Raw genomic sequence first — 27,116 nt, 5'->3', positions numbered from 1 at the left:
AGATGTTATATTTGATCATTTACTTACTTGCACTTAAAGCTTGAGTACTAAGAGGTTAGTTTTAAGTGGTTAAGTTTTATTTATTTTAACTGCTATGCTTAAAAATGTCACAAAGAAAATTTCTCATTGAAATGACTGTTATGGATAGTAGTAATGATGTAGAAAATATTAAAAATAGGTTAAATTGGTGGGGGAAAAAAGCAATTTTAAGCAATGCCTCTGTGCTGGTTTTCCACTCTTTATTCTTTGGGTATGTATCTAAAGGGATACACACATAAATCTTATTAATGTTAATCGTCTAAATATCTAAATTCCTTGACACTTCTCTGAATATTTAAGTCAGATTGTAAAAAAACCAAGTATTTGTTCACTTCGCAAAGGTACACTGAGAAGAGAAAATGGCAGTAACTTATTTTATCTGTAAGGTTTGAGGTTAAGCAATATTAATGGCTGGTTAATGGCTTAATGAGTGGGCTACAAACCATTTAAGCATGCAATGAACCTTAGCTTTTCAATGACTTTCCTAATGAAAGATCTATATGACTGCATGTCTTGTGTCACAATAGAGATAGTAGGGAAGGTAACTAATCAACTGTGATGGTAAATCAATTGATCTGTAACCCTGTTTTCATACAGTGAGAAAGATATGGAGAGAGCATTTTACTATAGCTTTATTTCTAGCTGAAGATCAATAAATAAAAGAGACAGCTCACTATTTGAAAATGTTCCCTTTTACTGTGCGTCGAAAGCCAAGGCAGGCAGATTGATGTCCTATATCATAGATGTGTCGGTTTCCTTTGTCACTTCTCAAAGATTTAAAGTTCTTCCACATTAAATATACGATAGAGAATATCTGTGAGTCCAGACTTTTTTGTCATGACCAAGGTTCAGAATAAAGATAAAGCTATGGCATGACAAAAATTTGCTATTTGGTTTATAATATTCATGGATATCATTTTTAAATGTTCCATCAAAGGAAAGAGTCTATTATCCTCATTAGTTAATTCTTCTTTTAGAAAACAATAAAACATAGGGAAATAATCATAATACGAGTGCTGTTAGCATTTTAAAAGATGAGCTTGAGGGTGTCTGGGTGGCTCTGTCAGGTGGATGTCCATTTCTTGATTTCAGCTAAAGTCATGATCTCGGGGTTGTGAGATTGGGTCCTGTGTTGGGCTGCAAGCCAGATGTGGAGCCTGCTTGGGATTCTCAGCCCCTTCCCCCCAAATCCCCACTCTCTCCTTCTCTCTAAAAAAAATAAAAATAAAAATAAAAGTAATAGTTTGAGATAGTGTTAAGAAAATGAAAAGACAAGCCACAGACTGGGGGGAAATAGTTGCAAAATGTGTATATGATAAGGGATTTGTATCCAAAATTCGCAAAGAACTCTGAAAACTCAACAATAAAAAAACCAAATAACCCAATTTAAAGATAAGTGAAAGATCTGAATAAGTACTTCATCAAAAATGATATATAAATAGCAAATAAGCACCTGAAATACATTCAACCTCATTAGTCGCTAGGGAAATAAAATCTCAATGAGATACTATGTCCCACTAATTGAGAAGGCTAAAATAGAAAGAACTGACAATACCAAGTGCTGACAAAGATGTGAAGCAATTAGAACACTCACACATTGCTGGTAGCAAATCAATGCTAGAGACTGTCAGTTCTTTATAAAGTGAGACAAATACCATTCAATCCAGTAATCCCACTCCTAGACATTTACCCAGGAGAAATGCAATTTATGTTTAAATAAATAAAATAAGAACTAGTATAAAATGTTTATAATGGCTTTATTCATAACTGAAAAAAAAAGTGGAGACAATCCAAACAGTCTATAATTGGTGAATGAGTAAGGAAATTGGAAAGCCCCACCACAATGGAAAAAAGTAACATAAAGGCATAAACTACTAATATGGATGTGATGTTGCATAAATCTCAAATATATTATGCTAAATCAAAGAAGCCAGATTCAAAGGCTTATATAGTATATGAGTTCATTTATATGACATTCCATGTGTACAGATTTGTGGATTGTATCTATGGTCACTCTCCTATATTTTCTACCTTTAGTTCCCACTGCCATGTAAAAAGTGCCGATGTTTCTCTTTAGCTGTTAGAACGCAGCACAATTTCCTTTTTCATGAAAGCAAAACACCTTTCTCTGATGGACACATTCCACTATTCTTGATCCTTCTATTCTCTGAAATGCAATGCTCAGCCTTACACAGCTATTAAGTGGTGGAGTCCAGATTGAAACCCATGCAGCCACCATCCACCATCAATCACCATGCACACGGCTTTCAGATATTGGTATCTATACTGGACATTCCCTACTCTTAAGCATCAAGACTTCTGGCCCCAAAATGGACAAAACTAGACATGCAGGTCCTCTTTGACACGCTGCTTTTAAAAACAAACCCTTTTTTGGGTTCTGTTACATGTTACCTTGTCACCTCTCATTTATGTGCTCCAAGTACATGTCACATGACATTTAGTTAGCTCCTTATGCATCTGGATGCTTAGTGTATCAGGGAACCCATTAAGATGTAGCATTTTATTTATATTTTCTTGGCACTTCTATCATTGGTTGTCCTTTAGTAAGTTCTCAACATGTTTTGATAAATAAATAAGTGAAAACATGCCTTTAATGCTAAGGGTAACTTGATCTTTAGAAGCTCTCAAGCTCTTCTTAAACTTTGGAAGAAGGCCAAATCTTCAGCCTCCAGTGGATAAAATGAAAACAGTTGAGTAGCTAAGTATTCCCCTTGGAGTATTTTTGAGGCTTGCACCCAAGGTAGAATGATATAAAATAAGGCTACTATGAATTTGTGTAAAGCACTTAATTCTAATCATGCAAGTTACTAATGATCTACTAATTACTTTTTGCACTACACAACACTCAGAGCACTAGCACATTTTATTAGTTTACCTTAAACCTATTTTCACTTTAAATAAAACCATATGACTGTGCAATTCTAAAGTTTTTTTCAAGTTTTTATTTAAATTCCAGTAGTTAACATAAAATGTAATATTATTTTCAGGTGTAGAATTTGGTGATTCTTCACTTACATATAACACCTAGTGCTCATCACAAGTGCCCTCCTTAATTCCCATCCCCCATTTAACCCATCCTCCATTCCACCTCTCCTCCAGAAACCCTCAGTTTGTTCTCTATAGTTAAGAATCTATTTTATGGTTTGCTTCTCTTTTTTTTTCCATATGTTCATCTGTTTTCTTTCTTAAATTCCACATATGAGTGAAATCATATGGCATTTGTCTTTCTCTGACTAATTTTGCTTAGCATAATAGTCTCTAGTTCCATCCATGTCATTGCAAATGGCAAGATTTCATTCCTTTTTTATGACTGAGTAATATTCCATTGTATATACTGGAATATATATATACACATATATGTATAAAATGATGTGTGTATATGTATATGGTATGTGTATATATGTATGATATGTACATACATATGTATGTATATATGTGTGTGTACCTATATACGTAATACATATACATAATATATGGTGTGTGTGTGTGTGTGTGTGTGTGTGTATCACACCTTCTTCATTCATGAATCGATGGACATTTAGAGTCTTTCCATAATTTGATTATTATAGATAATGCTGTGAAAAACATTGGGGTGCATGTATCCCTTTGAATTAGTAGTTTTGTATCACTAGGGTAAGTACCTAGTGATGCAATTGTTGGATTGTAAGGAAGTTCTACTTTTAACCTTTTGAGGAACCTCCAAACCGTTTTCCAGAGTCTCTGCACCAACTTGCATTCCCACAGTATAAGATTCCTTTTCTCCTTATCCTCGTCAACACCTGTTGTTTCCTAAAACAACAGCATCCTACCCATGCATCTCCACCATTCTTAAACCTTTATGGTTTTTCTCTTTATTTTTTTTAGTTTATTTTTTAGCAAGTACTATACTTCATGCTCCCACCATTTTTCTTCCTAATCTCATTTCCCCAGGATTTTTATTAGCTCTAGAATATTCTTATGCATATGTTAATATGATATAGTCTTATTCCTCCTTGTGTTCATATACCAAATGTAGCATGCTACCATTCTGGACCTTGCTTTTTCACATAACCATGCATTCTATGTCTCTGCCATTCTATATGCAAAGATACCTATCTCTTCTTTACAGCTGCATAATTCTACAATTTTTGGATGTATCATAGTCTATACTGTCTTTTCCCCAGTATTTTGTTATTATAAGCAATATCTCAGTGTATTACTGTAATTGAGTCACTTGAGTTGTGCAGTGTATCTGCAGGCTACATTCACAGAAGCAGCATTTCTGGGTTCAAGAGTAAATGCATCTATAAATTTGAAGCTATTGTCAAGTCTACCTTCCCTAAATGTACTATTCTGCACTTCCCAAAAATGTGTAATCAGTATCTCCTTCCCCCATGGCCTCATCAACAGAGCATGTTAACAACTTTTTGATTTTTTTCCAATCTAAGAGTTGAGAAAAAATATCTAGTTTCAATTTACATAGCTCTCATTATGGGTGATGTTTTCCTTCTGTTTATATTTTTGATACCAGTATATTTCTTTTTTCTATGTCTCTATGTCTCCTGATCATTTTTGTCTACAGGGCATTGGTCTATTTCCACTCAATTTCTAGTAGCTCTCTATAAATCATGAAGATTAACCACTGTATCAAATATGAGCTGTAGATAGTTTTCCCTAATTTGGCATTTGTCATTTGACTTTTCTTATAAATATGTTTTGTCTTGTTGTATTTTGTTTTATTTTAATTGAAGTACAGTTGACATAGACATGTATAACATGTTCAGATGTACAACACTTCTGTGTACTCATCTGAAGAAAACAAAAATACTAACTCATGCACCCCTATGTTTATTACCACAACATTATTTCAATAGCCAAGCTATGGAAACAACTTAAGTGCCCATTGAGAAATGAATGGATAAAGAAGATGTAATATATGTACACACCCCCAAACACAATACAGCCATAAAAAAGAATGAAATCTTGTCATTTACAATAACATGGATAGACCTAAAGGGTATTATGCTAAGTGAAATATCATACAGAGAAAGAAAAATACCACATGATTTCATTTATATGTGGAATATAAGAACAAAATAAACAAACAAACAGAAACTGACTCATAAATTCAGAAAACAAGCCAGTGGTTACCAGAAGGAAAGAAGGTGAGGGGATGGCAAAATAGGTAAAGGGGGATTAAGGAATACAAACCTAAAACATAAATATAGTTTTACTTGATTTACAAAATAAGTCAAGGGATGAAAAGTACAGCATAGGGATTATAATCAATGAAATTGTAATAATTTTATATGAAACTACATTTATTGGTGTGAACATTTTGTAATGTATGTAATTATTGAATTACAGTGTTGTTTCCTTTTTGTCATAGTGATATATTTCTTATCTTTATATAACAAACACCCGCAATCTTTTCCTTTATGGCTTCTGGATTTTGGGATCATAGAAACATTTTTTTCCAATCCAAGATTATTAAAAAAAAAAAAAGAAAGAAAGAAAACCATGCTTTTTCCTAGTACTTCAGTGGTTTCCCTTTTAACATTTAAATCTTGTATTTATTTTCTTGGTGTATAATACAAGAGATTCAACTTTGTCTTTTTCCCAAATAGTCACCTATTTGCTCCAATGGCATTTATTAAAATGGTCTGAGTTTACTCCAGTGATCTGAGCTGGCACCTTTATTATAACCTAAAGCCCCATGTATTTTATCTCTATTTTTATGCTTGCTAATCTGTTTCTTGTCTGTTTGTCTATAATACATCCTAATTGCATTTTTATATCAGGCTCCTCTTAATTAAAGGCAGAAATATCAACCAATGTGGGGAATATGGCTTGCATTTCATAATAACATGTAAAACAATTACTTGTCACTCTGTCTCCAGCTCTTCCTAAAGTTTACATTACCACCTGGATCTCATTTTCTAGGTTTTAGTCTGGTACACTGTCATTATAAATCACATTGCAACATAGGAACATTCTTTTGGAACTTTAAGCTTTCTATCACCTCCAGAGATCTTTGGACATGTATAGGGTTTCTCTAGAGAAAGCTAGTGTATAACCTCAGCCTTCAGAAGTCTGATTGTGCATCTGGAGCCCCCGTGCTGACAGTGCAATAGAGTCAACAACATATTTCCTGTCATCTTCTGTGTACTAGAAGGCTGGAAACACAATCTCTCCACAGACCACTGGAGATATGGAACAAATCACACCAAATATTATCAACACAACATAATACAACTAGCTGTACCTCTCACATTCCCAGCAAACCCAGCCTGATTGATGAATATAAACCTCTAGGTAGAAACAAGTCTATCAACTGCCTGAATGTGGGCATAGGATGACAGAAAAATGCTTTAGACAGTTTGACTTAATGTAGATGCTTGGAGGCGGTTCCTGGCATTGTTCTTTTGACCTGAAAAATCACACCAATTTTACCACACTGGTACTTCTTATCACTTTGGTAGTCTGGTTTCAATAGAAAGTATTTGATACAAAGAACTTGTAGATAGTATTTGCAGTAGAGAAGTATTGAGGTGCCAGGATAGAGAAAATTCTATTTTTTTTATTAATGATAATCCTGTTTATTTTCTTGGAATATGCCTTTGAGAAGCTGCCTAATAGTAATAATGATAATAATAATAGTCACCATTTATGTACCTCCTATCACATGTCAGGCCCACCTTCACTCATAAAGACTGATTGAATACTGACAAAATGGTTCAACATTATGTGGAAACTTTAAAAAATTATGAGTATTTGTACTTCTTAATGTTTGTTTAAACTTCTTTGACTTGCCAATAAAAATTGCAGATTATCAAATTTGTGTTAAGCATGTTGCCTTTCAGTTTCTTTTGTTGAGAGCTTACTGGATCATCTTTAGTCTCAAAAAAATTGGTATCTTAAAAAGTTTTCCAACTTCAAAACTATTAAGATTTAGGAATTTGTCTACATTAAATACAAACCCTAATGTCAAAGTATTAGAATTAATTTAAATTAAATTAAATCAGTTTTATGACTTCTGAACTTACTTATTTGAAACATCAAATTTTGTAAGTATCTGAGCACTGAATATCTCTAAGTGACTTATGGATTTGCAGGTGGCAGAAAAGGAATAAGAGATCATCACCTCTCTCCTTTAGTTTACAAACTAGTATCTTCTTTGTGTTGCATTTCTTGTTCCTTACTTCTGTTACATGATAAGGATATGGTTCTACCACAACCACATAGTTAACTGTATATGGTAAAAGCCCAGAAAGATGTACTTCTCTTAAGTGTTGACTGTTAACGGTGTAAGAAACAAAGTTAGATTGGTTCTCAAAAAATGTATATTTATTTAATCCAAATTTAAGGAACTATTTATATATAAATTGCTTTCTTAAGAACAACAAATATGGTTCAAGCTAAATATGATAAAAGGAAATTAGAATCTTATCCTATGTTTCTGTAGTCTCTGTCCCATTATGGATGAAAGGTAACAAGATTACCAACAAATAATTATTGTGATGTGTAAATTTGCCATCTGTAAAACATGAGTAGGAAATCCTTCAACATTTCAGAACCATACATGTCAAGTTCTTTATGATGCCTGGAAGTGTCCAAGAGCAATGCTCTCAAGAATGGCTAATCTTTCTGAGAAACAAGTCGCTAAAATCTGATTCATAAATCATGGGCTCTAGAGTACTGTCTACTTAATTTTTCAAAATGGTCAAAAAGCTTTATTTACAGCCAACATCAAAATGAAAGCTTACCTCTTTCCTCTGAGATCGGGTGGAGATACCAAAGTTCCCATTTTGTAGATGCATGAACAGACTCAGAAAGTGTAAGAAACATACCTAGCATCTCACAGCTAAGTAGTGTGGCAAGTTAGAATTTAAAGTAAATCATTGGAGAATGAGAAAAGGGGTGAAGGAACAACTGAGAAATAATAGAATTAAATATTAACTAGAAATTTGTCATCTTGACAACCCAAGAATGTAGCAAAATACTTCTAGAAATTACTTTGAGAAATATCTCCTAAAATTTAAATAAGTAGGGAAATGAAGATTTTTCCATGCTGAGGTTCTTCTTAAATTTAGTCTTTATTTATAGCTTTTACTAATATGATAGAAATAAAAATTTTTGTCTGAAACTTTTCTTTCTTTTTCAATAGAGGACAGCATTGAGTGTCCAGGTGATTCCTGCTAGAAAGTAGAGGCCATAGAAATTTACTCATGTCTTACAGTAAGAATTATATTGCCTTATTAAGCACATTTGGTTTATAAAGCAGTGGAATATTAGAACTATTTTTTAAAAAGCTGTATCCTCTAAACTAATTGACCCATTTTATAGATGGGAAATCTGAGGCCCAAAGAATGAAGTTAATAATGTACATGTAGGGTTTTATGCAGTGTATAGTGATTTTTTTATTAAAAATCACATTAATTTATTAGATATTGGCTTCTTTCTAATATCTAATTTGGCTTCATTCCTCTTTTCCATATCCTCTCATTAGCCATTCCTCTTAGTAGCTCCTAGTTTGCAGATGATATGTTTCATAATCAAATGTGGTTAAGTAAATTAAAATTTTCACCTAGACCAAAAGATCCTCTAAAAGGAAGTTGTTTCCAATTAGCACTGTCTGTGCAACCAGTAAAACTATGAAAGAAAACGGACAAAGTAAACCCTGGTATTAGGGCTAGCTATTTGAAGAAATGGTGAAAGCAAAAGCAACCAAAGCTGCTCTTTTGCTACCTTCTTAGTGTGCTTCAGTTTCCTTCTAAGCCTAGAAACTCTCCAACAGTTGTTATCATTTTTTTTTTTTTGTAAAATTGCTGTCCAGGTTATTATAAACAAGAATTATAGACAATAAAGAAATGGAAGATCTGAGTTTATATCTCCCTGTATAAATATCTTTATTCTAATCATTGATTCTTGATGACAGAAAACTCTCTGCCATCTAAAGGAATAAATCTGAAATGATGAAGTGTTAAATGGTATGATTTGGTTCAGATCCAAAAATATTTATTGAAGACCTGTTGTGTTTGAAGGTAGACACACAGAGATAATCAAGACATGGCATCTACATTAGCACTGATATTTTCTAGGCCAGGATCCCTGACTTACTTCCCTCCAATCATGTCATAATTAGACAAGAAAATGACCAGATCTACTGGGAAGGTGTGATAGAAGGTGTGGAACCAAATTCTATCTCTGCCATTCTCCAGCTATGTTACATGTCTTAATTTTGATAAACCTCTTACCAGAGGTGACTGTATTTTCTGATCCCAGGGCAGTCCTGGTTCACGCTTGCTGTCCTGGATTAATTAAGAATACCTTGTCGTTCCCTCCCAATATTTCTTATTCTATATAATCAATGATATGACCACCCCATGTTTCACTTCATCTTTAAAACTTGGATTAATCATGCCAACATCAAAGAGGTGTAAGAATTAAATATATGTGTGTGCATGTTCAAAAATGTCAAAATATGTGTAAATGGAATTTAAAAGACAGGAAAACTGACAAGTGAATATAAAATTCCTGAAAAATGAAGAATTATTGATATTTTAAGGTATATCTTCCTCAGCATAAATACAAGCTTATTCCCTGATCTGTATTGATTTTTGATAGTGTGAACATATACTGTTTTTACCAGTATTTCTCTGTGTCAGAAATAAATCCCATGTCCAAATAAATATATCTCAGGTATACAATGACATCGATTTATTTTAAAATCAATTAAGATATAAAGAAATATAACAATGTAAATGTCACTTTTTCTTTTTTTCTTTTCTTTCTTTCTTTTTTTTTTTTTTCCAATCTGATGGGTTTCGTGATCATTTCCTTCTTCTTCCCCAACTAGAAGGTGGGTAGCATGTAATATTCTCTCTGAATCATGTATGAAAAAACACAAGCTTTGCTTCTCAAGCTGCTGCAGAACCCTAGAGGATTATTCTACGAGAATAACAACAGCTTGTGAAATATCTTCACATGATAACATGATTCAGAATGGAAGACCCAAGATGACCCTTTAATTACCAATATTAGAACTCAAAGCTCTTGGAGACTTAGTTTTTTATTTTAACACTTGGCTAAATGGGTTAAGGTTATAAAATAGCCCACCCAAACTCTCAGTATTGACATTGTTTATGAAAAATGGGAAAATAAGCACAGGATTATTAAGTATGCCCCCAAAGAGACAGTCTTAAAATATCCACTTAGATGAAAGGCAAAATGGAGCCCTCTTCTCTCTGACCTGTGTAACAATAACCTAGGTTTATGGCTTACCTGCTCACCTCAGGAAGTGCTAATAAGAGCCATTATTTTCTGTGGAAGCAATGCCTGTAACCATGTCATCCTCTGATAAATCATACCAATTGCATCTTATTATCTCACCAATGGTTCAATTAACTCACATCACCACTCAATTTATCAAATTAAAAAGGAAGGGTTTTGTGTGTTCTAATAATTGTTTCATTAACATAAAACTAGTTAAGAACCATGTAGCTTCAGATCTGGATTCATATTGTCTTTATGCAGTTTTGTTTTGATTTGCTCTGATGGTCGTCCACTGACATGGCTCTTATATTCTGTTAGTTGTCATTATTCTTTCATTAACAGACACATGGCTATGGAATGTGGCAGGATTTCACAGAACACAAACACAATATTATAGAATTTCATAGTTTCATAATGATGCTTCTAAGCATTCTAGGTTTTAAAATAAGCACTGCCATCCATTCAGTATGGGAGTGTCATCTTTATGAAAGAGCAATATTAGCATAATATATTCAAGGAGTCTTAAGATTGGAGATCAAGGAACTTCATAGCAAATTTTAAGTGATTCTTAAAAACTCTTTGTCTCAGGATAGACAATAATTCTATTGTTCTGCTTTGCATAAATAAATCAAGTGGAAGAAATATTTGAGAGGTATTTGTTCAATAAAAACTTATTTTGGAAATTTTAAGTCCAATGATTACAGAATGTCAGCCATACATCGATGATTTCATAGCTACCTTTCCGAGTAGCGTTTCACACCTGCATGCTTGGAGCAGGGTGCTGATCATCACATGCTAGTAATCATAAATATGGCCCAGTATACATTTGCACAACATTTGACATTATTTTAAACTTACAACAACTATGTAAGTTAAACATTATCATTTCCACCTCATAGATGTAAGAACCAAGGTTCAGAACAGTTATATCGACCAAGCCAAGTTGTCCTAAATGTGAAGATGAAGCTACAGATGGTCTGTTTGAAAAACACCAGCCCTGGAATCAGAAAACCAGTTTCACTGCTTATTAATCGAGAGGTCTTGTTAATTCACCACAAGTCTCAGAATGCCATGTTTCTTATCTCTAAAGGGAGGATCCTACCACCTTGCATAATGAGTATGAGCGAAAGCACCCGATATGCTGTGTACATACTCAGTAAACACCCTTTCTTTATTTCTCCTTATGTGATGCCTCGGTGCCTTCTTTATTTAAATATTCCACTACCAAATGGACTTGGGCATTTCATCCATGTTTCTGGTAAGTTTTACAGCTGACTCCATGCTGCCCTCTGTCCCCTTTATGCCTAATAGTGGATTTTCCTGTTTATACCCATGGAGGTAATTCAGAATGACACTTTTGGCCATCTTTCCTTGGGTAGCCACAAACTTAAATTTCCTCATACTGAATTCATTACCTCTGTACCCTTTGGTTGTTATTTAGACTTCTTCTCATGATAGCCCTGTAAGGCAAGTATTCTTGTTCTCCGTTTGAATTCATTTTATCGTCATCACCTCAGTCCTGGAGACTTAGAGCTTTCATGCTATTCTCAACTCTCTGCACTACCTCATTCTCCAAATCTAATTCGGAGCAAAGTTTCATCCTGCCAATCTTCGCTTTGAATTCCCTCTTACACCCTTCTCTTCCCTTATATTTTCAATTCTCCCACTTCAGTTCAGGCCCTTTGGCTACACAAATGGACAGTTGCAAAAATCTTCCAATTTGTTATCCTACCGCTAATTAATCTTTATATCAACCTTAACATGTTTGTCTCTAAATTAACCTTCTAAAATAGGAGTTTAATCATGTAATTAAAACCTATATCTTGCCAACACTTTCAAGATGGAATCTAACCCCTTTAGCCTGGCACTAAAGGTCTACTCTCACTTTTGTAATTTTATTTCTCCAACGTGCCCATGTAAAGTAGACCTATCATTATTTCCAAGGCACCTTGGCAGTCATGTCACTCTGGAATTGTATTCTTACCATAGTATCCTCTTGGAATTGCTTTGATTCTTCTCCCACAGAAGAAGACCTTGTTTTTCAAAGTCCTGTATAAATTTCATGTCTTTCCTGAAACCTTATAACTAGTCTTAAGTGATTCTCTCCTCACCAATTAAACTGATCTACATAATCTTCTCCGTTGACAATGCATACTTCTGGATGCATTTTTTTTTTTCCATTCTCTATCTAGAGTCTTGAACTAGACTTTCTAGAATCATCTATTTACCTCCTTATATAACTGGCTGCTCAATATTCTTGCTAAGCTATTCTTGCCCAGCAGGCCTTGTGCAAAGGTGAGAAAAAAATTCATTGACTTCTTTATCCTGTATAGAATCTAAACTGAAATTAGCTAGAACAGAACCTAAACCAGCACCCTGGACCCACGGATTGATTATATTCTGTCTAATTAAAAATTTTTCTTTGGTGAGTACAAAAACCACTTAGGCTCACAGAACACTTCTGCTTTTGGACGTATCTGGAAATATTTATGTTTAATTTACTATATAATTTTTCAGATGCAAAAGGAGAAAATACTGAGACTTTATTAAGACCTCTGCATTGAAATTATACAGCTAAGGAACTTACCAGCTAATCTAAATGTTAGTAAAATGTTACTCTTCTAGACATGAGCCTCCTGTGATCCAGAAACAAGGGTATTGAATATGAAAACACCAAGTACATAACCCAGAGTACATGTTAGCAAAATAATAACAGAAATAATGTTTTTCATCTTGCCCTATTTAATTTTTCTTCCCTTTCTTCTTCCTCTTTTTCTCCACAACTATATACTAAAAAATTTAAAGACTATGAGTTTCACGACATTCAAACACCCATACTGCATAGCACATAAGAGGTATGCTAATTAAATTGCAAATAACAATGCAGGTAGCCAAACAAATACACAACAGATGCTCCATGTATATTTTCAGCTTAATATAAAATAAGGTACAAGTCCTTTATAAAAGACAGAAAGGCAAATTTTATTTCTATAATGTAAATCCCTGTTAGAAGATGGAGTGGTCGGGATCAAGATCTGCCACCCATTTCCTAATCTGCGTCAGAAATCAGCCCAACACCAAGCACTCTGTATTTAAAAATGCTATTACACGTGGTTTGATTGCATGCAGGTAGTCACAAGCAAGGGAGAAGAGTCAACATCATATTCTAGTCAGCTTGAAAAAAGACCCCTAATTTTATGTCCTTTGGCTGAGCCATGAAAGAACCCTTGTTAATTGTGACCAAAGTGGTTGATAACGCCAGAGAAGACCTATCAGATAGAGCCAGTTGCTTTCCTAAGCAGTGACATGCTCCTTCAAGGGTCACCGACAAATCAAACACTGGAGGGAAAATTTCCAACAGCTCTATGAAGATAATTTTAAAATAATTTTTAAGCCTGTATGTTAGAAAGTATTTTGACAAGTTGCTAAGGCTTTGCTGTTCATCTGAATGTGCTATTTTCTTCACATCTCTCAAGTGGGAAATCACCAGAGATCTAACCAGTGAGTTAGTGTTCATCCGTGCCAGAGAGAAGCTTCAATGGTTCATTAATGTAGGCTGATTCCCACTCCTGCTGCCTTTGATTCTGGTTTTAATACAAGTTTCCTATCTGTGTGACTGTCACGGGCATAGCCCAAGCACAGAGATGGCAGCTGAGAAACCAGAAAGTTATTTTTCAATCATATATAGGAAGCCTCATTAGTTGTACTACTACTACTACTAATAATAATAAATGTGCCCTTTTCTTATCACCCAAGTGGCTGTCTTGAGTGTATTGTTTCTAAGTAGTTGTCAGCATGTAAAGATCTCTCCTGTCACATATGGAATTAAAAGGGATTTTGTCCTGAGACCCCCTTTAGAATTTACATTAATTCTGTATTATTCTCTTTTCCAGTTAACAATTATTTTGTATGACCAATAGAGAATTGCAGCACTGTTTGATGTGTTGATACAGAATGACTCATAATATCGGTAAGCCAGGGAGGACACAGAATAAGATGACCACCACAAACTCTTAATGATGAGGAAACTTCTTTAGTATTCTTCCCAAAGAAGTCGTGATTCACTCATTGGATAAACCAAGAATAATGAAAAGGAACAGTGTCAAAAGATGCTTTAAAAATCTGTTTGTATCCCTCCAATGACAAAGTACTGCTTGGGTTTTTATTATTATTATTACTTTTTTTTTTTAACAGAAGGGATGAAGAGATTTCTTTTTAAGTAGCTCAGCAAGGTAGGAGAGCAGAAAAGATAAGAGTGAGTTTAAGACAAAGTATCCAAGGTCTAGGGCTGCTAAGGCAGGCTCTCGTTTGACCCAAACCCATGAGATGTGCATTAAATATCTGGACTTGAAAGTGATTCTCATCAAACCAAATGGGTAGAAGATGGAGGAGATGGTGCTACTAATTAGATAAAGAAAGAAGGACACAAGATGAATCATGATATCTGGGGATTGAAGCCTAGAATAAAGAAAGGGTATTAGTAGAAAAATAGTCAAATTTGACTAACATTTATAGCCTGGTTCATACTATTTTACCAAAGTGAATATCTTAGTTTTGATAAGTGTGCCATATTAAGTAACGTGTTAAGAGTGGAAACTGGATGAAAGTTGATAGAAACTCTTGTACTAGCTTGGCAACTTTTCTCAAAATCTGAAATTATTCCAAAATAAAAAGGTAACAAAAAGAGAGATAGCCAGAAGGGTAGTTCTTGATTCCCCTTCAGCTGTTGGGTTACTTTAGAAGAACAACATAAGATCTGAAATAACATTAACATTCAATAACATATCCCATCAACACATATAGAAATTATAATACCAATTTTCACCACCACCAAAGTGAACGACATCTACTGCTGGGGTCCATGATCAAAGGAGTGAGACGGATACAAAGCGAAGGTCAAGCAAAGCTTTATTTTGCGCCAGTACCAAGTATCGAACCAACCGGCCAGAGCTGTCTCTTACGAGAGAGGACCCACACCCCCGGCTTCACAGACTAGCTTTTATAGAGCAAAGGCCATGTGATTGAGCCTGGCCAATGAGATTGTCTCCACCTGGCCTGACTTGTCCTTGCATTCTGGGCTCTGTTATCTCCACCTGACCTGACCCATCCTTGTATTTGGGCTCTGTTATCAGGGACTGGTCGACCATATTTTACTGGTTTCCCAGACTTGCTTTTAAGTAAGTTCCTCTTGCGAGCGGGGTGGGGTGGGTGGGGTGTGGGGGGGTGGCTGTTTAACCGAGATGAAGTCTCTCTGGCTAAGTAGGCCCCTACACTACCATTAGTCTGGATTCACATAACCACTTGCACCAAAGTTTCATTTTCTATTTTAAGCTCTGTAGATACACAGTCCAACCCATCATTCCATATTTGACTAGAAAATATAAACCTTACAGTCTAATTACAATGAATTAAAATAATTGAGAGGAGCCCACAGTGTATGCTAGCCATTATTCAGAATATGCATAAATTTTGGTTTATTTAAAAATTAGGGAAAATATAAATTTGACCCTCTACACAGCCATTAAATAGAGGTGAAATGTTTATTATGTCAGAATTCAACTAAGAAAGGAATGAAATTTATCTTTCAATACAGAAATTTCTGAGGGAAGACAGAAGTTCTCCTAAACTATTCTGTCATCCAATTCTGCTTTATCATTACTAGCTGTGGATCTTCTCGAGGTTCTTATCTGCTCTGTTCTTTAGTTCTCCCTTCCTCCAAAAAACAAAGCAGGCAACAGAATCTGGGTCCTAGGTCTGCTGAAAAGATGACCATTCCCAACATGGGAAGCATTCAGTAACTTCCTATGAGTGTTTCAACGTCACTTGGAAACCCCATGCTGTTGACACTACTGGTAAGAGGAGAACAATGGTTAGGACTTAGGCTAAACCCAGGCCTAAAGTACTCCATGTGCCTTCTCAGTAGCATAAAACTGCTGATGTATAGACTGGCTGCATAGAGCAAGCCAAGAAAGTAAGCGGGTGTGAGATGAGCCCAACTGAGAGCTAAACAAAATTTTAGTGTGCCTTTTGAATGATGAGTTCTTTCGTATTTTTCATAAAGTTTGTTTCAATCTTCAGGTACTCTATAAAGCTAATGGATGCTGATGAGTCAGTAAATAATTTGCCAGTGTCAGCTCAAGTAGATAACTAAAGAACCTGTTCAATTTCTGTTGATTGGATCGGGACAATCTGCTGTAAGAGAGAACTTAGAGTTTGTAGACAGTACATTCTCTCAAAAATGAGAGGCATTGCTAACATTCTGCTTGGGAAGTTAAGAAAATAGATGGTTATCTTCATGGGTGGGTAGACTACTCTGTCTTGAGGGTCACCCCTTCCCAAATTAAAGCCTTCGGGGATATCTCTGATTTGCAGTGATAGCATCCCAGTGTTTAACACCAGTAGCTGTGAGACACTATGATGTCGCTCTCTAAAGTGCGACCTCGCTGAGGAAAGGAAAAGCAGTGGAGCTAGGATTAGCTGAGCCCTGGTGGGTGGGTGGGCAGTACTGGGAAACAGAAGCTGGGGACTCTCAGAGCCCTCTCTTCCCATCCTGTTTTTGTTCCCGGAGTTCACAGCCTTTACACACTCTCTGCTTAATCAATTCTACCACCTAGTGGGGGCCCCTTCCATCACACTGCTTTTTTTTATTTTGGGTGCTCCCAGGCTGCTGTGACTGAGGGGCAGGTGTCATGCTCACAGCGTGGGGCGCCAGTTGGTAGTGGGTGGGAAAGTGGGGGAGGGAAACTGTAACCCTCTCATAAGAAAAGTAATCTTTGGATGAAAAAAAAAAGAGAAACTCCTGGGGCTTTACCTCCAGAAAACCAAGCAGGTAGGAGTCGTGCTGAGCGGAGTGGCTTCAGATCAGCAGAAACTACAGCAGGCTCAGAGACCACCTGTTAAGCAAAAATCCAAAAATCTTCAAAGACCTTCCAGTGCCAAAAACCTGTGATGAAAATCCCCTTGGGTTTCAACCATCTTTGAAGGCAGCCCCTTGTTAGCCCTGCCCCCTCCTTTTGCTAAGAGCTGAGTGTGCCCCCATCTGGGCTCCACGCTGATTTTTTTGAAGAAAAAGAAAGGTTATTTGTACTTCTACTACAGACATACAGGGGAAATATATGATTACCTCCAGCCCAACAGTCTTTGCGTTCTAATGTAATTTACCTCCCTTATGTCTGGAAACTCTGATATTAATGAATTACCATTTATTGTAATCATCAAATTAAGACAATGTACCAATAAAATATCATGTCATAACTGAGACTGCCATGCCCTTTATATTGCTGTGAGGGAACAGTTATAGAGATATTTACTATGTAATATTGAGTTAGAAAAAATAATTATTTCCATGATTGCTGAAGCATTTCCAGAATTTGATTTAAAAAACAAGAATTGGTAGGCTTATTTGGAAATAAAAATAAAACAGTATTACAAACTAAAATAATAGCATTTTTTGCAGTATTTCAAATAAAAATATAATTCAACATGAAATCTTTACATTTCTGTTTCCATTGACCTGAAAACAACTTGAAAGATTTCCCAAGAATTAGTATGTTGAATGCTACAAACAGAAACCTTCACAATATTTTTCTTGTTATAAGATAAATACCAGTTACTGGTGGAACATTTTATAAACTAAAGAAAAATACAAGTGAAAGAATAATAACCATTTGTATTCCCACTCTCCTGATTTGAATATTGATGGCATATACACATTTTGTACCAATTTTTTTATTGTTCTTCATCAAAGCAGTTCTTGTTTGTGTTTCTGTTGAATTTTACTCATAGTGGTTATCAGTTTCTTATGTACTTCATCATCTTTATTGTGGTCTTATCTTCAGTTGGTATTTTATTATTGTTACTTTTTTTTTTGTAATTTGTTTTTTCTCTTGTGGAGGTTTTGTACAATCTGCTTATAGAAGAGACACTATATTTATTACTTTCATAGACTATCCCAAAGATTTTGTTAATTTAGGACTAGATAGTCCATTAATTTCTCTACTTGAGAATCACACACAACATTGGTGTATAAATATGGACTTCACATTTGAGGTTTTTATTATAGGAGATTTATTTATTCCTCTAAAGACAGGCATTCTTGATTCTTCCCAGGATGTTCTTCAGGAAAGGTCAGCCTTTCCAAGTTCCTGAATTTATCCTCTATACCTCGTGTAAGGCTCCCTTTCTTTTTACTTCTAGGACTAATAGTAGAATGTCAATGTCACAAGGACCAGAGCCGTAATTCATATGCTTGCACTCCACTTGTAGTTACTGACCGTGCAAGTAGGAATTTTCTGGTCTTTTCTTCCAACTCATCTCTGTAGTTTCACTAAAACAATCTTATGATGTTTTATATAGCATTTCATGAGTTTTAGTAAAGGGAAAGTGGTTCCTATTAGGTCAGTCTGCTGTATTACTGGAACTCATTATTTTTTTCCTGTCTATTATTCCTCATAGTTGGAATGTTACTCTTTGTCCTTAGAGCAAATTACTTCTTAAATTAGAGGGAAAATAAGTCTTGTCATTCAACCCCTTCAAAGCTACCCAGGTCAGAAAGAATGTAAGTCCTACTCCATCTGTCCTACTTAGACATATCCAGCACTGCCATCTGTTTCTAACATTTTTTTTTTATTATGGAGTTGGACCATTGCTTTTTGTTATTTATTAAAAACCACTATAAGGTAAACATACCAAAATATACAAATAACAGATTTAATATACTTATAAAGCAAGGCATTCACCATGCAATTATAGAGTATTACATTAAAATCCACGGGCTTTGTGTTTTAGAGCTGCAAACTAACTCAGAAGCCATCTCAATGTAACCAGCTCTTATAAATGAGAAAACCAAGACTGAGAGTTCCGGAACAATTTCCTAAGGTCTTTGTAATATCTTTATCAAAATAACATCAAGGCACAAAGTCAGAATCAACCCAACATTCTACTATTAAAATAAGAATCCAGATAATCTCTCATTAAACTTATTAATAAATCTTAAAGCGGTTATCTGGAGTGTGGACAATTGTCTATACAATTTATAACATTTTTGTTTTAATATTTCTAGTAGTTTAGAGTTCATCCATGTTGTGGTGGGTTCAAACAATTCCACAACTTACTCTTTAAAATTTCAGTATAATTAATCTAATCATGACTAAAAGCCAATTGTTTTATAAATTAATACAAGCCATTTTCTGTGTACACTTGTGAATGCTTTATCAACATTTTACTATCTTATTAAAACATCTAAATATATGAATCACCCAAATTTTCCTTCTCTTATTCTTAGTTTTACTTTCATGTGGCCTTTGCTTACTTTTTTTTATCTTTTGCTTGTTCTGATCATGGATTCGGGGGAACATGGGAACCATAGAAAGATGGTGTGACAAGTAAGACCAGTAAGTATACTCTGCTAAAGCAGTTCCTTTCAGCCTGATTGCCCTGCCTTGAGGAGATCATAGATCCCAGTGAGAGAGTTTTTTTGTTCACGAGGATTTCAGGACAGTATTTTCTCTCTTCTCTGGTGAATCAATTCTTTTTTCCTGAGAACTTGCAGATAAAATTTGTTTAAAACTTTTCATTGCTAACTTCTTCAAAAGTAGTGGACAAGAGTAATAACTTTATGCACATTTTCCTAATATGTCAGAGACACAAATGAAATGTTAGCAACAAGGTTTAAATAGATTGATTTTAATTCCGAGTATCTGAAAAGAATATATAAACAATGATTTTCCCAAGGGCCAATGCTAATGCTGAGCTAGAATGACAATCTAAAATTCATTTGGTATTTAGATTAGGGCAGATATTAGTCCCCCCCCCACCCCCCAAAACACATAACCCCCTAGCAAGCATTTTGAATTTACACTCATTCAAGAGGTGATATTTAGGATATAGTGTCTTCAGGAACTGGCACAAACATTAGATAACTAATATGCGAAAAGACACATTGATATTAAAATGCTACAGGAGGTCTGCTCTCCAAGGTTTGGTTTTAGAAAGTAGTACATGCCAGATGTTTCAGAGAAAAGCATAAAATCTACATTATGTGCCTAATGGTACTGTATTACATCACAGGGACAGGGATTTTTTTCTCCCTGACCACAGCTGGTGATAACAATATGCCCTGAAGCAGGAAAGAATCAGGCCCCCTGAAAATAGGACAGCTCTTTACTGTGTCTTTTTTTTTTTTTTTTTTTCTGGAAGGGCAGGGAAAACTTTTGTCTTCAAAAATCTCTATTTATGTGAACGATAGCCCTCTCAGTGTAACAAAGTCTATGCTTGTGGGCTAAAATACTGAACTAACCAGATGGGACCACTACTGTAGGGAATGAACTGGGAAAGGAAGAACTTTCCTCTTGGAAGGTCTATACTATGTATCTGGGCATTGGACAGACTCTATTTATAAGGAGATAACATTGGGGCTCCAAAAAGTCCCTGGCATTAATGAGGACCTTGCCTTGTTAAAACATGTCACGGAATTGAGATGGTCCCAGTAGGCTACTTTTCTCTCATTATGTCAGGAGCTGCCCATACAAAGGAAGGAGCAGAGGAGCGAAGAGTGTTAAAATGTAGTAATCATGTTGTGTCCTTCAAAACTTACATCTACCATTCCCCAATTAAAAAAATGGGAGTAGAGCCTTCTGGCCTTACCTCCTTCAACATGGTTACCTGGAAAGAGAGTGTTTCTGTATTACCAAAAAATACTACCTGGGCATTGTGTCCATTGCACTTTATAAAAAATAATTTTAGATATAAAAAAGCCTGGAGTTACTCTTTCAATTTTTTCTTTCTGTTAAAACTTATAATATGGGCCATCTACAAAGGATGTCAAGCCTTTAAAGGAAGTTGAATTCTGTATGCTGGATTTAATTTTTTGTCAGACAACACCTCGCTCTAAAAAGGAATCGAATTGTTTTTTAAGCAGAAGTTTTTAATATGCTAAATCATTATCATACAAAATTATACTTAGGTAAATACCCAACTCTTAGAAACTCAAAGTTATTGATATCAAAAAAATGTATTGATATCTACACATCTAAGGGCAGTTGGTATATGGGTTACTTTTTCATTTTGAAATTAAAATGTCATAGATTAAATGACTATCTTTTCGATTTTTTAAATAAAATAATCTTCTTATTTTAATTTAAATTACCAAGCTTTGGGGCACCTGGGTGGCTCGGTGGGTTAAAGCCTCTGTCTTTGGCTCAGGTCATGGTCCCAGGGTCCTGGGATCGAGTCTCACATCGGGCTCTCTGCTCAACGGGAAGCCTGCTTCCTCCTCTCTCTCTCTCTCTCTCTGCCTGCCTCTCCACGTACTTGAGATCTCTGTCTGTCAAATAAATAAAATCTTATTAAATAAATAAATAAATAAATAAATTACCAAGCTTTGCAGTATTTGCATCACATGGTCATGGAGCCAGCATGGTAGACAGAAGTCCTGTCCATCTTTCTGGAATACATCTTTTTCCTGTCATTGGCTTTAATGTCTTATTGCTCTTTCCTAGTCTTTCTTTTCTCTTTCTCTCTGAGTACTGTCACATTCTCTTGTATTAGAATCTCCGATTTATTCCTTAAAAAAAAAAAAAAAAAGTTAAAAACTTACCATCACCGCAATGTGGATGTACATGTAAACGGTATTGGAAGCTAACACTTAATGGAAACAATAGTTCTGTGTCATACTGCCATCTAATGGTGTCCATGATGCTTGACTTCTTGCATCATTCATTGCACAACCTATTTAACAGAGCAAGTTATTAATTAATACATAATTTCCAGATTTTAAGAATTTCTAGGAAAAAAATGTTTTGTATAATGCAAAGAAGGAACACATTTAGAAACATCCTTAATGTTTTGTTTGCATATTTTACATGGTGGGTTCTTTATAGCTGATTTTATTATCCAACAGAAAAACCCAGGACATTTACTCCTGTAGTTTGTATTCTGATAATTTCTCCCTGAGCTATACAGCCAAAGGCTTTCAGTAATTGCCAACCTACCTATTACTTTTATAATTCACAAGTAGCATGCAACTATATTTGTCATCTCTGTACATTTTCTGAGGTTTTACATTGGGGCCAGCCAAGACTCGTAGATATTTCTCTTGAAGGCAAACCAGTATTTCCCTCAATGCTTCTATCATACTCAGATGAGGTAGTAATCTTTATGGAAAGAGAATGGAAGAGCATTCTACCTAAACTCCAGTTCTAGTCCCTTCTTGTTCCGTACTCTGTATTACCTTGGCTGAAGGATTTATTTCTGTAAACTTCCATTACCTTATCACTTAGATAAAAGGGTAGAGTAGTTGACTTCCAAAGTGCCTTAGAGCTTCAAAAGTATGTCATTGTAATGGCATATCCAACTAAGATATAGGCTGGATCATAGTCTAATTCGACATCACAGACCAAGAATCTTTACAACCATAGCTCTGTTTCTGAAACCATCTGATAGGAAATAGTGTCTATCAGGTAACTAAAATGCACCTGGCTATTTTTTTTAAAAGATTTTATTTATTTATCTATTTGACACAGAGAGAGAGAGAGATCACAGGCAGGCTGAGAAGCAGGCAGAGCAGGGAGCCTGATGTGGGGCTCGATCCCAGAATCCTGAGACCATGACCCATCCACGTGCTATTAAGAACACTGTCATCCCCACGTTGCTAATCTGTTCTACCATGTTATCTGAAAAATAAGCAATTATAAGGTGGTTTATTTTAACAAAAAAAATAAGAGAATGTACACAGAAGAAAACCAAGTCTATTATGATTCAAATAATATTCAAGATTATATATTTCATATATATGTGTATGTTAGGATTATATGAATATACATGGAGAAAAAAGAAGTATGCTAATTATTCCTTCATATATATTTTAGGTCACATAGAGCTTTACTGTAAGTCACCATCAATGTAAAATAGCAGGGAGAAGAAAAGAGTAGTACATATTCAAAAACAATAAGCCAAAATCATAATTAAAAAAGCTCATTTAATCTGACGAAGACAGATTGCCACCTGATTCACAAAGAACAGCAGAACTTGGAACAACGCTGACAAAATTCTCTTCAATTTTATTCAAACTCATAATTAAAAGGCTTCTATTAAGAAAATGAACCTAATACTTCTGTATCCATCTCACAAGGGTCAAGATTTCAAAAGTCTTAAACATGTAAAATTGTCTTAAGGCAATTACCATGTGCTTATCACTTCACTACTAAGAAGGCAAAAAGGAGGAAATGTAGCCATGTAGCAATGAAAATTTACACCAAGGAGAATTCAGGATATTTAAAAAAAAAAAAAAATAGCCCTTAGACCGTAAAGATAACAGAAACAGCTAGGGAAGTGTGAGTTCAACATTAGGAAAGAAAGTTTACATACTGTCATGCTTTCTCTCTCTCCCTCTCTACTTCCCTCCCCCCTCCTTTCCTCCCTCTCTTCCATCTTTCCTTCCTTCTTTCTCTCTCTCTCTTTTTCTTTCTTTTCTTTTACCTTTGGGTAATTTTCAATTATGTTAAGCAGGTCTTAAGGAAAATATAAAGTGAAAAAAGGCCATTCATTTGGTCTTCTCTGCCAGGAGGTATTTTAGAATCAGTTGGGGAAAAATAGTCATTCCACAATCATGTATACATCAAAAACTTTCAAGTATTTATAGTGAAATAAAAATGTTTACTGTCTGGCTGATGCATTTCCCAGAAACAGAGAAACCAACATCTGACTCAGAGTGTGAGGAGTGTTATCTGCTTTGTAAACACACAAGTAGTAAAATAAGTTCTGAGGGAGAGAGGAGGACCAGAGCAAAGAAGCAAGGCTAGAAAACACTGTGATTTAGGTTACAAACCAGAACCTGGTCTGCAAATCCAAAGAAAAAAGAGTCCCAGAATGGGAAGATTAAAGTATCTCAGAATTTGGCAGTCATTACAAACACAATGGTGAGTTCTTTGGGCGTTTGTATCTCGTATTGTGCTTTTCTGACCTAGATTAGTCTAGTTACTCAGAACACAGCAGTAGAGCTTTGCAGTAACGTTGCCCCATGGCTTAATTTCCCAATTAAACTTAAACAAATTTCTCAAATGCCCATAAAACCCTTGGTGGCAGGATCAGTGCACTTGAATATTTAATTATTTGAATGTCAGTCTGAGACATAGATAATTGGCAGCTAATAGAAAATGCCTCAGACCCAAAAACAAAAGACTCTTCTATGGTTGCTCAGGGAATAAGTGAATACATTTACCAAAATAGAGACACTTTGTTGTTGTTACCCTAAAAAAGTGGAAAGATACTAGAGACCTAGAAAAATATGAAAAATAGTAAGTAAAATAGCAGAAACATATCATTGAATTATAATTATATTCTAGACGCTGAACTTTGGGTATAGTTAAATGATAGAACTGATATTAAGATATTATCTGTGTATATCTCCAGAGACAAAGTGGTCGTCTATCAGAAAATACCAGGGTTAGCCTTTCTGAAAATACTCTTCTCTTCTTTGGCTGTACTGTTTCAACATAAGTAAATATAAAACTAAGCAAAACAAATATATGTATCAGACAACATTTAACAAAATGAAATTAATCTAGTGACCCTCATAAATCAACTTAATTATATACCTAGTAAAATAGTTTGAGACTTGGCTGGAAAATGATAAGCCAGAGGTGGTGATAAAAGAGTTATCGAGCTCAGGAGAGGTCCCAGTGGGAAGCCCAGAGAATTAGTCTTGGGCTCAGTCTTACTTTACATCTTAATTACTGATTTCAAAGAAAGGCTAAACAGCACATTAACTAATTTGCAGATGGTACTAAAATGGCAAACACTGGGAATTGCAGATTAAAAATCCAAAGGGATTTTAAGAGGTTAGAAATCAGAATCAGTGAAATCCAACCCTTTAAGTTATAATAACAATGATGATGATGGTGATGAAACAAAAGCTGTAGTTAAATTCTTTTGTGGAGACATCACTAGAGAGATGTGAAAGAAAACATTTTTCAAAACACCGAGTCAGGAAACCTAATGTATGGAGAAGTAAGCTTGAAATATAGCAAACACTGAACCAGACACAGTTGAAAGGACAGAAATAAGGGATTCTAAAAAGACTACAAGTGTATTTCCTGGATCAAAATCTGTTTGGTTCAATTCTTCTCATAAGGCTGAGGAAGATGATCGGTGGTCCATTGCCACTGTGTGTTCATTTCCTTCCTTCAACTTGACTCCTTAAGTAGCAGCTTCTACTTCTTATCCTTCAGACTTACTTTCCTCTTGGAATCTAGAGATTCTTTACTTAGGGATTCCAAACTACATGATATCTCTGGGAAATAGAGATGATGTAGCTGACATCCCTACATGCTCTCCCCTCCCCACTTTTTTTAAAACATCAGTGGCAGCAGGCTGAGGTGGAGGAAGCACAAGATGATGACTGGGAAAAAGTTATCAATGAACAAACATTTCTAAAATATGTCTGAAAGACAGTAAGGATGGAAATGAAACAATAGGTAGAGTTAGCCTAGACTATGTTCCCAGGGAGTGAGGGGTATCTGTCCAGTGGTACCCCCAAGGGACTCTGAATTCAGAATCAGCTGAAGACCTGAAGACCAAGTGTAGGAAAGGGAAATGAGGCAGAAACAGGGCTGTAGATAATGATCTTCTATGGGATCATTGTACCAGTCTGTGTGGCCACCCCATATCTAGCATAGAGCCCAGACAGTTGGCATTCCCACCTTGGAAAGCATCACAAGGCTATTTTTAAAAAAGATTTTATTTATTTATTTGAGAGAAGCAGACTCCAAGCAGAGCCGGGAGCCCGATGAGGGACTCGATCCCAGGACTCCAGGATCATGACCTGAGCCGAAGACAGTTGCTTAACCAACTGAGCCACCCAGGTGCCCCACAAGGCTATTTTTTAAAGAAATGAGCCAAAGTATAGGGAGAAAGTCATAGATTCCAGTAGGGATATTATTTCCCCAACCACCGAAGGTCCTCCTCATTCTGGAATTTGGAGAGCTGGAGGCAAAGAACTGATTCCATACTGATTTCTCCTAAAATGAAACCTTAGTCCTACAGCTACCTGTGCAATCCTTTTCAGGTGGGAAGAAAAGAAAGAAGAACAACTGTGGTCACTATCTCCTCCTTCTATACCAAGAAAGGGTGAAATTGCACTGCTATCAGAGATGAGCAGGGACCCAATCATCACTTTGGCCTGCATCAGTCCCACTAGGAGTGCCAATTATAATTCTCTCACCAGGAGAAATTTCAGTTAAGAAATGCAATAGCAGTGGAAACCTACCCCAGCTTTGCAGCCCTGAATGGATAACTAAGTATCACCAGGCATATAAGGACTCATAGGCAGACCAGTAACAGGAATAAGAATAACAACCAGAACACAGACCCTGGAGAAAATAAAAATATTCAGAAAGCCTCTAATATTCTTAGAGATCAGTACATATTAAGTGCGTAACAGAAGAACAAGAGGAAAAACAGGTTATAATGAATATGACCAACACAAGTTAAAAAGAAAGGCAATTAAAAACCTCAAAGAAAACAAAAACTCCTGATGGTGAAGTTCAATGTCTAGATAAAAAGCAAACTAAATGTGGCCTGAACTTAATAATTGATGAAGTATTTAAAAGGGGGAATTGAGTTGACTTTAACTCTGAAAACATTTTCTTAAGATGGCCAAGAGATGAAGGCATTGGTCCTATAGAGAGGAAGCTGATTTAAGCATACAACTTGGCACAGTACTGAATAGTAAGGGTATATGATCAGACCATTGTAAAGATTGCTTCTTGATCTTCAAAGTTTATCATCAATGTATTGTCAAAAGT

This window comes from Lutra lutra, chromosome 3, assembly GCF_902655055.1.
Source record: "Lutra lutra chromosome 3, mLutLut1.2, whole genome shotgun sequence".
Classification (NCBI taxonomy): domain Eukaryota; kingdom Metazoa; phylum Chordata; class Mammalia; order Carnivora; family Mustelidae; genus Lutra; species Lutra lutra.
The sequence above is the reverse complement of the archived record's forward strand: the minus strand, read 5'-3'. Positions refer to the sequence as shown.